Raw genomic sequence first — 12,488 nt, 5'->3', positions numbered from 1 at the left:
GCTGAAGGATAAAGAATGAGTTAATTTATCCAGTCATGTTGGAACAGATGAGGACACTCTGAAAATAGCCTTCCTTTTATAACCTTTGGAAATGTTCTTGTTAAGACCAAATATTTCTCTTACTTGAATATAAATACCTCCCTTTAAATATCCTTGAAATGTTTGATGAACATCTAGAGTTAAAACACTATGTACTTTCATTAATTATCAAAGAAGGAGCCAAATATTTTGAAATGCTTGTAATACTTTTAAACAGCCATATCAAGATCAAATCTATTTTCTGACCTATTGAATTATAGAAAAAAGAGAACTAGCTATATTAAAAATAGCGTGGCTTGTGCTGACTCCATAAGGGAAAATATGAAAGGGAATTCATAGTTATTAAGTATTCCTATGCACCAAGTGCTGTGCTGGTCATTTTATGTGGTGTCCTATTACCCCATTATCCACATATCCCTGGGGGAAATCTCCTTAAAGCAGATATTGTATTTTTGTTCCCACTTTACAGATAAGGAGATGGAAGTGAAGAGTGGAACCAAACCTGTGACTGCAAAGCTTATTCTCTTTAACGATGGTTCATTTTCACCAGGGTATTTATTTGTCTCCTTATAGAATCACATGTGAAATCATGACTATCCCCCACCTTTGCAGAATTCCAAAGATACTTTGTCTACAAATTATTAACCTGTAACTCATGATTTCATAGGTAGTTTTATTTGTATGAGGATTATAGTTAGGACATATTAATTTGTAGAAGGAAAACATATTCCTTGTATTTCCTTAGGGAGGTACTAGTCAGAGGGCTATGGAACTGTGGATGGGCTGTTTACCGTCCTTTTTTATCTGAACTTACCACATTTTGTATTAAACAACATCACTAACCTAGCAGCTGATAAAATCTGTCGCTTTAAAACTCAAAGGGATTCTAGAGGTCGTCTGGTCTGGTATTTCTCAAGTGTTGGTCTGTACACAGGCTACGTGAGAATCACTTGGTAAGTGTTTTCAAAACACAGATTCCTGGGGCCCTCCCTGGGCCTTCTTTGCAAAAGCTTAAAGGCAGGACACTGGGAATCTGCATTTTAAGGTTTCTAACTTGATTATTGGGCCTAACCTGATTTTGCAACCTCTTATCCAAGACCATCTCTAACTCAGTGCAGGAATCCCGTCCTACACACCCCTGACCGGTAAGCAGGCAAGGCATTCTCCTCAGGGACACACACATGAACAACATTGGAGAAAGCGTGTTTTTTTGTTTTGTTTTGTATTTTTTTGGAGACAGGGCCTCACTCTGTCACCCAGGCTGGAGTGCAGTGGTATAATCTCAGCTCACTGCAACCTCTGCCTCCTGGGTTCAAGCGATTCTCCTGCCTCAGCCTCGCAAGTAGCTGGGACCACAAGCATGCACCACCATGCCTGGCTAATTTTTTGTATTTTCAATAGAGACAAGAGGCCTCACCATGTTGCCCATGCTGGTCTTGGACTCTTGAGCTCAGGCAATCTGTCCACCTTGGCTTCCCAAAGTGCTAGGATTACAGGGATAAGCCACCACACCCAGCTGGAGAAAGTGTGTTTTAATGGGGTAATAATATCTTTTATTTTATTTATTTTTTGAAGAGAGAAGATCCCATTATGTGGCCTGGGCTGATCTTGAATGCCTGGGCTCAAGTGATCCTCCCTCCCCAGCCTCCTGAGTAGCTGGGATTACAATCATGAGCCACTGCACTCAGCTGCTGGGATAACACTAGGTTTAAAAATCCTTTCTACACCATGGAATACCATGCAGCCATAAAAAAGGATGAGTTCGGCCGGGCGCAGTGGCTCATGCCTGTAATCCTACCACTTTGAGAGGCTGAAGTGGGCGGATCACAATGTCAGGAGGTTGAGACCATCCTGGTGAATATGGTGAAACCCCGTCTCTACTAAAAATACAAAAAAATTAGCTGGGCGTGGTGGTGGGCACCTGTAGTCCCAGCTACTTGGGAGGCTGAGGCAGGAGAATGGCATGAACCCAGGCGGCAGAGCTTGCAGTGAACCGAGATCACGCCACTGAACTCCAACCTGGGCGACAGAGCGAGACTCCGTCCCCAAAAAATCAAAATAAAATAAAAAATAATAAAATAAATAAACAAAAGATGAGTTCATGTCCTTTGCAGTGACATGGATGAAGCTGGAAATCATTGTTCTCAGTAAACTAACACAAGAACAGAAAACCAAACACTGCATATTCTCACTCATAAGTGGAAGTTGAACAATAAGAACACATGGACACAGGGAGGGGAACATCACACACCGAGGCCTGTCGGGGGTGGCGGGCTAGGGAAGGGATAGCATTAGGAGAAATACCTAATGTAGATGACGGGTTGATGGGTGCAGCAAACCACCATGGCACGTGTGTACCTATGTAACAAACCTGCATGTTCTGCACCTGTATCCCAGAACTTAAAGTATAATTAAAGAAAAAAATCGTAATAATGTTTTTCAAAATCCTTTCTAAATTTAATTTAAAATGTTACCTTAAACTTCCATTCATTGTTCTCAACTCGGCCTACAAGAGATACATAAAATACATGGATTCTTTAGAACATCAGCCTTCAGATACTCAGAGACAGCTAATACAGTTTCCCTTGGGTCTTTTCTTCCCTGGGCTAAAATCATTCCTTTAATCTTTTCTAATAGGTCACGAATTCAGTAACCTATTATCTATTAAAAAGACAGTTCATGGAAGATCAAATCCAAGTGGCCAACAAATACAAAAATTAACTAACAGTGGCCGGGCGCGGTGGCTCACGCCTGTAATCCCAGCACTTCAGGAGGCCGAGGCAGGCAGATCACTTGAGGTTGGGAGTTCGAGACAGCCTGACCAACATGGAGAAACCCCATCTCTATTAAAAATACAAAATTAGCTGGGAGTGGTGATGCATGCCTGTAATCCCAGCTACTCGAGAGGTTGAGGCAGGAGAATTGTTTGAACCTGGGAGGTGGAGGTTGTGGTGAGCCAAGATTGCACCATTGCACTCCAGCCTGGTCAACAAGAATAAGACTCCATCTCAAAAAAAAAAAAAAAAAATTAACTAATAGTAAGGAATTCAAATTAAAATAACAATGTAATATTTTCTACCCATTAGAATGGCAAAATGTTCAAAGACCACTACTATTTCTTGTTGCTGGAAATATACAGAGAAGAGTATTCTCTCACATTCCTGGTGAAAATGTAGTCATATAAACTTTATGGGAAACAGTCTAGCTACATCTGTTTAAGTTAAATGCACATAAATATACTGACTTAGCAATTACTCCCCAGACTCTGTCCCTAGAAGAAAAAACTTATGTACCAGAAAATTGCCAAGTTTTGGCAAGAGTGTAGAACAATGAAAACTAACACACACTGGCCGGGTGTGGCGGCTCACGCCTGTAATCCCAGCACTTTGAGAGGCTGAGAGGGGCAGATCACCTGGGGTCTGGAGTTCGAGACCTGCCTGGCCAACATGGCGAAACTCCATCTCTACTAAAAATACAAAAATTAGCCAGGCATGGTGGCACGTGCCTGTAATCCCAGCTACTCGGGAGGCTGAGGCAGGAGAATCGTTTGAACCCAGGAGGCTGAGGTTGCAGTGAGCCGAGATTGTGCCACTGCACTCCAGCCTGGGCAACAGAGTGAGACTCCGTCTTGAAAATAAAAAAAAATTGAAAAAAAAACACACACACTGCTAGTGGCAGTGTGTACTGATGCAATCACTTTGAAATCCTGTTTGCCAGTGTCTTCCAAATCTGAACATATGAATACCTTGCGATGTAGAAATACCACTCTTGGTATATGCTCAATGGAGATGTGTGCATATGCTCACCAGAAGCAATGCAGAAGAATAGTGACTGCAACACTATTCACAGAGGTCTAAACCTGGAAACTAACAGTTATAGTTTGAATGTTTGTCCCCTGCAAAACTCATGTCGAAATTTAATTGCCAGTGGACCAGTATTTAGAGGTGGGCTCTTGAAAAGACGATTAGGCCATAACAGCTCCACCCTCAAGAGTGAGATTGGTGCTGCTATAAAAGGATGAATTTGGCCTTCTGTCACTCTCTCGGCTGCTCTCTTCTGTTATGTAAGGAACAATGTTCCTCCCCTCCAGAGAATGCCATTTTGTATGCTATTCCTTTTAATCCTGGGCTCAGGATTAAAGAGGCCTTGGTCTTGGACTTCCCAGCACCTAGAACTATGATATAAAGTTCTGTTCTTTATAAATTACCCAGTTTCAGGTATCCTGTTATAGCAGAACAAAACGAACAAAGACGATACCCAGTATCTTTGAAGACTAGAATGGCCAGATGGATTCTCATATTCTTTCAGTGGTATACTGTACAGAATAAGAATGAACACTCCAAGCATCAATAGGATTGAATCTCTCAAAAGAAGCCAGGCACAACAGCATACAAATGCATACTTCCATTTATATACAACCTCCAAACACACAAAACATAGAAATTAGAAGGTAGCTGTTAATGACTACAAGTGGATAAGATGAAGGCTTCTGGGGAGCTGGTAATGTTCTATTTCTTGATCTAGAAGCTGATAATATGGGTATGTTCGGTGTAAAAATTCATTGAGCTTCATACCTCCAATTTGTCTACCAGGTTGTTTTTTTCTCCCAAACAAGCACACGCATCAGATTTGTAATGCATTGCTCTTTGAGAAAAACTGTAAATAAAGCAAATGCTGATTAGTTGGATGATGGCCAATAAATTAAAAATCTGTATACCCACATTATGGCTATTACGCAGCCACTAAAATAAATGAATTGGTACTATACCAAATTTACATATAATATCTCATTTGGGGAAGGCAAATGAGAACAAAAACTGCATTGTAGCTGGGTGCAGTGGCTCACATCTATAATCCCAGCACTTTGGGAGGTTGAGGCAGGAGGATCACTTGAACCCAGGAATTTGAGACTAGCCTGAGCAACAGAGTGAGACTCCATCTCTACAAAGAAATAAAAAAATTAGCCAGGCGAGGTGGTGTGCACCTGTGGTTCCAGCTACACGGGAGGCTGAGGCAGAAAGATTGCTTCAGCCTAGGAGGTCAAGGCTGCAGTGAGCTGTGTTCATGCCGCTGCCCTCCAGTCTAGGTGACAGACAGTCTGTCTCAAAACAAAAAGACAACTGCATTGTATATGTTAAACATGTAATCCTCATAACAACCCTAGGATATTGGCACAATTATTATTCCCATTTACAGATGAAGACACAGAGGCAAGAGAGATTACCTAAATAATTCATCTGAAAGTCACAAAGCTGGTATATGGTAGAATTTTTAAAAGCTAGAAATTCCTACCATTTCAATACAGAACCACATCGAGAACTCCTTTTATCAGCATTGAGCCATTAATCAAAACTCTTCAGAAATGAAAATTCCAGAAGATGCAAAGCCAGATAATAATATCACCATCAAGTCAATGGTTAAATGTCTTTCCCAAGACTACTAATAGTTAATATTTGTGGGGTGCTCACCAAGAGTCAGGCACAGGTCCAAGCCCTTAATTTACCTTTCTGTTAAACAATCCTACTGCACATAGACAAGTACTGCTGATCATCTACATCCTATAGATTAATACCCAATTCCAGGTCTCGTTTTCTCTGCCCAATCCTGCCTCTCCAACTTAATGGAATTCACATGAGTTCTGAAGTGGGCAGACCTGGGCCTGCTCAAGTTCCAGCCTCTTATCAGCTATGAACTTCAGGCATGTAAGATAAATAAATCCTGATTATATTGTATTTTTATTTCTTTTCATTCATCTAGGTCAAGCTCAGATGTTATCTGCTCATTCATTCACTCATTCACGCATGCAGTCAGCACAAATTGAGAACTTACATTATGCCAGAGTTGCTGGACTAATAAAAAGATGAGTAACTCATGTTATCTACCCTCTATAAATTTCTGTTCAGTCTTCTGGGAGAGATAGCCTTACAAATGAACATACAAAATATAGTGTCCTATAATATGGTTACTTCCTAAGTTGGAGGAAGAGGAAACAGTCAGCTCTGCCTGGAGAAAAAGAGAAGGAAGACCTTCCAGCCTGAAGAGGAATTCACTCGGCAGCCAAGGAGACTGCATGGGCAAAAATGCAAGAACCATTTACAAGGACAGTGCCATGATCAGATTTGGCTTTCAAACAACTAGACATGGATGTGAACTATAGGTTGACATTTAATTTGACTTTTGAGTAACCTTTAATGTACTTAACTTTTTTGGCCTGGGCTTTTGAACTCATTTGCAGAATTAATTAACTTTTAAAAACATTTTATGGCTGGGCGCTGTGGCTCACGCCTGTAATCCCAGCACTTTGGGAGGCCAAGGCGGGCAGATCACGAGGTCAGGAGATCGAGACCACCCTAGCTAACACGGTGAAACTCCGTCTCCACTAAAAATACAAAAAAAATTAGCCAGGCGTGGTGGCAGGAGTCCCAGTAACTCAGGAGGCTGAGGCAGGAGAATGGTGTGAACCCGGGAGGCGGAGCTTGCAGTGAGAAGAGGTCGTGACACTGCACTCCAGCCTGGGCAACAGTAAGACCCCGTCTCAAAACAAACAAACAAACAAAAACAAACATTCTATTTAGGAATAATTTTAAATGTATAACGGACTGTCAAGAATTCTATGGAGAACTCTCCTATTCCCTTTACCCAAATTCACCAATTTTTATCCATTTTTAACATTTTGCCACATGTGAGCTCTTGTGCATTCATGCACTCTCTCCTCACTCTCTCTGTCTGCACACACACACATTAATTTTTTCTGAATCATTTAAAAGTACTCTGCAGACATCATGATCCTGTACTCCTCAGTGTATATTTTTTCAGTGTATATTTTCTAAGAACAAGACAGTAATAAAATTCAGAAAATCTGATATTGACATAATGCCTTAATCTGTAATCTTATGCCAAATTTACCAATTGTCCTAATAATATCTTTTAAAGCAATTTTTGATACATTATCCAGTCCAATAACACACTGATGTTCCTTAGAGGCTCTAGGGAACAAATGCATTATTTTGAAAACATTTCATTGTCACACATTAATTTATTTTTAATGTGGGCTTTGAATAGTTTATTCAAGAACCAACCACCCCATTCCTCTTAAACAGATCAGCCCAGTCTCGAAAAGACAAGGTTTGTGAAGACACATTTCCTTGCCCATTCTCTGAAGTGTCAAGTTGCTATTTCCAACACATACACACACACAAAATTCAGAGGAAAATATCTGGAAATGTTCCTATTTGTTGTGTGCCAGAGGCCTAGGAGGTGACGAGAAACAAAATTGTTCCCTGCTTCTCTGTCAAAATCCTGGCATGTAGACCCTCTGTTTTCTCAATTAGTTATAGAATTTTAACTGCTGAATGGGCATTCTTTAACCTGAGCTGACCATTTGGAATTTAAAATTAGCAGAGTAATTATATTTACTGGGCCACTGATTCAAGGGAAATTGAGCTCAGCTGATGAATTTGCATGTCGTGAAATGGGTCATGACAGCAGATGGTCTTCCAAGAAGCAAAAATAACTTTGAAGTTGGTTGCTCTTTCTCCTTGACTTCTTTCATTGAACCCTGCTCCAATAATGTGAATGCTGAAAGCAGGTCAAGTGAATTTGGGATGTCTGGATGGATAATCAAGGAGAGTTGCTAGTTGTCAAAGAAGAATATTTTGATCTTAAAATAAATCACCATATATCGAGATCTGAATATAAAGCTAATGCTGTGTTCAATCACCACCATCATTAACATTTATTAAGTGCTACCTCGCACAGGTGCTATTCTAAATGTTTTACCATGTATTGACTTGTCTAATCTGCACCAAAACCTATAAGCAAGGATTATTATCATCTGCATTTTACAAATGAGAAAATTGAAAGTAAGAAAATAAATTGACCACATTCAAATAAAGTGTTTTGGTTTCTGCTTTTTGTTATATGAAATAATTGAAGCCTGAGGAGATTTTGTCTATATTAAACTCAGAAAGGTCATATTTAAATTGTGGTTTCTAAATACCATTTCACACTAAAAGAAACCAGGGCACCTTGGAGAAATGGCTGATTTCATATCTGGAGCTGGAAATGTACAAGATGAGCATAGAACATCTTGTCATACCAAGTGGCAGGAAAATGACTGGGATTTTTTTTTTTAAGGCTCAAGAGCTCTTATTGAGCAAAGAGGAACAGATTTGAGCATCAATAAAGAGGAGAATTAAAATGAATGTAAACCGATAGGAAATGTTTGTTGAAACACATGGACTGTGTTTAAATCCATTGGTTTATAGTAACACCAAAACAGAAACACATTTGGTATTCTTTAGAGGCTCTAGAGAACCAATGCACTGTTTCGAAAACTGATCAATAGGGAGAAAGAATCAAGCATTTTTTTCTTTCCTTTTCTATATGAACTGTATCTCAGTGTAACCAAATATTAAAAAGGGTAAGTTTCTTTTTACATAAGTAATCTACCCAATGAATGAAGAAGGAATAATTAAAATATCACTATTTGAATCACTAAGGAGCTAATGTTTCTCAGCAATGATCAACAATGGCAGGTAACATTTAGAAAGTGACATTTTATGACTCTTGATGGAAGTATTCCACACTACCTATATAATAGTCTTGCAAAAAAAAAAAAAAAAAAGAAATCTGTCCAAGCCTCATATCTAACAGGAAATATAGAGGACAGAGGAACATGTTAAGCAACACTATGGGGATGAAACCAGAAAAATCCACACTATAAGAAACTCAGGACAAAGGGTCTATTTCTTCTATACAACAACAATAACAAGAGCGAAAGACAAATGTAAGGAGGGATAATGTTTACATTAAAAGAGACTTGAGGACTGGGCATGAGGGCTCACAGCTGTAATCCTAACACTTTGGGAGGCTGAGGTGGGAGGATCTCTTGAGCCCAGGAGTTCAAGACCAGCCTGGGCAACATAGCATGACCCTATCTAAATTTTTTAAAAAGAGAGAGAAACTTAAGGACGTAGTATTAGCCAACAGTAACATATAGAGCTTTGTGGATCCTATTTCAAATGCACTTTAAAACAAAAAACAACAAAGCAAATTAGAACCAGAACATTTATAGATAATCAGGAAAATAGGAACATTGATATTAAAGAATTAGAATTATAATTTGGGAGATAAGATGATGATGTAATTATGTTTAAAACAGAATCTTTAGAGATACATACTAAAATATTTTAAATAAAACTATATAGTGTCTACGAGTTGCTTCAAAATAATTGGGAGAAGCCAGGTACAGTGGCCCAAGCTTGAAGTTTCAACTACTCAGCAGGCTGAAGCAGGAGAGATCACTTGAGCCCAGGAGTTTAAGTACACCTTGGGCAACTTAGTGAAACCCTGCCTCTAAAAAAATAAAAATAAAAATAATTGGGAGTGGATGGGGAAATGCATGGGGATATAAAGAAAAAAAATAACTAATAACCATTATTGAGCTGGATGATAAGTATGTGGAGTTCATTATATTATTCTCTCCACTTTCACATATATTTGAAATATTCCATATAAAAACTGTTTTAATATGGTTCACACATCCAGAAATGCAAATTTATTTGTGGCTGTATGATATAATGCAATGTTTCTTAAAATACGTTCTTTGGAACATTAGTTCCAAATAATAGATTGGTTCCCATTAATAGATTTCCTTCATGTAACAGGTTCTGAGATTAGATTAGAAAATGCTGAATTTGGGAGCAAGACAGCTGAATAGAAGGTTCTGGGCCAGGTGCACTGGCTCACAACTGTAATCCCAGCACTGTGGGAGGCTGAGGCAGGCAGATCACCTGAGGTTGGGAGTTTGAGACCAGCCTGACCAACATGGAGAAACCCCATCTCTACTAAAAATACAAAATTAGCCAGGCGTGGTGTAATCCCAGCTACTTGGGAGGCTGAGGCAGGAGAATAGCTTGAACCTGGGAGGCGGAGGTTGCAGTGAGCCGAGATTGCGCCATTGCACTCCAGCCTGGGCAACAAGAGTGAAACTCCATCTCAAATAAAACAAAAAGTGTCTACCAATTGTCTCTGCCCAAGAACATCAAATTTAATAACTATCTACACCAAAAAAAATCACCTTCATAAGAACCAAAAATCAGAAGAGCACCCTCGGTACCTGGTTTTAACTTCTTATGACTGAAAGAGCTACTGATGAGGGTAGGAAAAACAGTCTTGAATGCTGATGATACCTCTCTCTCATACCCTAGTAGTGGTTGTGTAGCTCATGGAAAGAATCTATGTGCTTGGGAGAGGGAGGGCACAGCGATTGTGAGACTTTGCATTGAACTCGGTGCTGCCCTGTCACAGTGGAAAACAAAATCGGGCTGAACCAAGCTGATGCGGATCCAGAGGGAGCATTTAGACCAGCCCTAGCCAGAGGGAAATCGGAATCGCCCATCCCAGCCGTTGAAAATTGAGTTCTGGCAAGCCAACAGCTTTAGCAACCGCAGGCTCAAGTGCTCTGGGGCTCTAAATAAACTTGAAAGGTAGCCTAGGCCACAAGGACTGCAACTCCTAGGCAAGTCCCAGTGCTGAACTTGGCTCAGAGCCAGTGGACTTGTGGGCCATGAGAACTACTGAAACACCACCTGGGGTGTCTAAGGGAGTATTTGTGCTACCCCTCCCACAAATCCAGGCAGCACAGCTTTTGATTCCAAAACAGACCCTTTCTTTCCACCTGAGTAGAGGAGAGGGAAGACTAAAGAGGACTTCATCTTGCATCCTGGACACCAGCTCAGCCACAATAGGGTAGGACACTGGGCAGGTTGTGTGACCCCCATTTCAAGCTCTAGTTCCTACATAACATTTCTAGACATACCCTGAGCCAGAAGGGAACCCACTACCAGAAGGACTCAGGACTGGCAGGATCCATCACCTGTTGACTTGGGCCCTGAATAACCAGCAGGGATACGCAGGCAGTACGCCGTCGGCCTTGTGTGAAATTCTGAGACATGCTGGCTTCAGGTGAAACCCTGAACATTCCCAAATGTGCTGGCTATGGTGAGATACTTTCGCTGTTTGAGAAAAGCAGAGGGAAAAGTAAAAGGGGCTTTGTCTTGCACCATAGGTACCAGCTCAGCTACAGTGAAATAGAGCACAAAGTGGGCTCTTGGGGTCCCTGATTCCAGTCCTTGGACCTTAGATGGCACTTGTGCTGGGCTAGAGGGGAGTCTACTGCACTAAAGGGTGGGTCCTAGGCCTGACGGCATTCTCAACAAGCTGAGTGAAGAGCATTAGGGCCTTAACTGAACATCGGTGATAGCCTGGCAGTACTTCCCATGGGCCTGTGGTGGTGTTGGCCATGGGGTGAGATTTCTCTGCCTGTGGAAAGGACAGGGAAGAATGGGAAGGACTGCATTTCATGATCTGAGTGCCATCTCAGGCACAGTAGAATGGAATACCAGGTAGATTGCTAAGGTTTTTGACTTTGGTCTCTTGCTCCTGGATGACATCGCTGTACCCGCTTAGGGTTTGGGGGAACTCACCAACCTGAAAGTAAGGACACAAGCCTGGCTGGCTTTGCCACCTGCTGATTGTAGAGCCCTAGGGCCTTAAGCAAACACAGGTGATAGCCAGGTAGTGGTTACAGCAGGACTTGGATGAAACCCAGTGCTATGCTGGCTTCAGGTCTGACCCAGTGCAGTCCCACTGGCAGTGGCCACAGGGGTGCCTGTGCCACTCCACCCTGAGCTCCAAATGGCCCAGAAGAGAGAGAGACAGAGAGAGAGAGAGAGAGAGAGAGAGAAAGAGAGAGAGAAACTTCATTTATTTGGGAGAAAGTAAGGGAAGAGAACAAGAAGCTCTACCTGGTAATCCAGAGAATTCTTCTGGATCTTATGCAAGACCACTAAGATAGAGATACATGACCATTTAGATAATTCAAAATAGCTGTTTTGAGGAAACTAAAAGAAGACATTAAAGATAATACAGGGAAAGAATTCAGAATTCTGTCAGATAAATTTAACAAAGATATTGAAATAATTAAATAGAATCAAGCAGAAATTCTGGAGTTGAAAAATGCAATTGACATATTGAAGAATGCATCAGAGTCTCTTAATAGTGCAATCGATCAAGCAGAAGAAAGAGTTAGTAAGCTTAAAGACAGGCTATTTGAAAATACACAGAGGAGACAAAAAGAATAAAAAAGAATGAAGCACACCTACAAAATGTATAAAATAGACTCAAAAGGACAAATCTAAGAGTTATTGGCCCTAAAGAGGAGGTAAAGAAAGACAGGGGCATAAAGTTTATTCAAAGGGGTACTAACAGAGAACTTCTTAAAGCTAGAGAAAGATATCAATATCCAAGTACAAGAAGGTCACAGAACACCAAGCACATTTAACCCAAAGGAGACTGCCTCAAGGCATTTAATAATCAAACTCTCAAGGTTGAGGATAAAGAAAGAATCCTAAAAGCAGCAAGAAAGAAAAAAAAATATATATATA

Source organism: Macaca mulatta, chromosome 4 (genome assembly GCF_049350105.2).
Source record: "Macaca mulatta isolate MMU2019108-1 chromosome 4, T2T-MMU8v2.0, whole genome shotgun sequence".
Taxonomy (NCBI): Eukaryota; Metazoa; Chordata; class Mammalia; order Primates; family Cercopithecidae; genus Macaca; species Macaca mulatta.
This window is presented reverse-complemented; position numbering follows the sequence as displayed.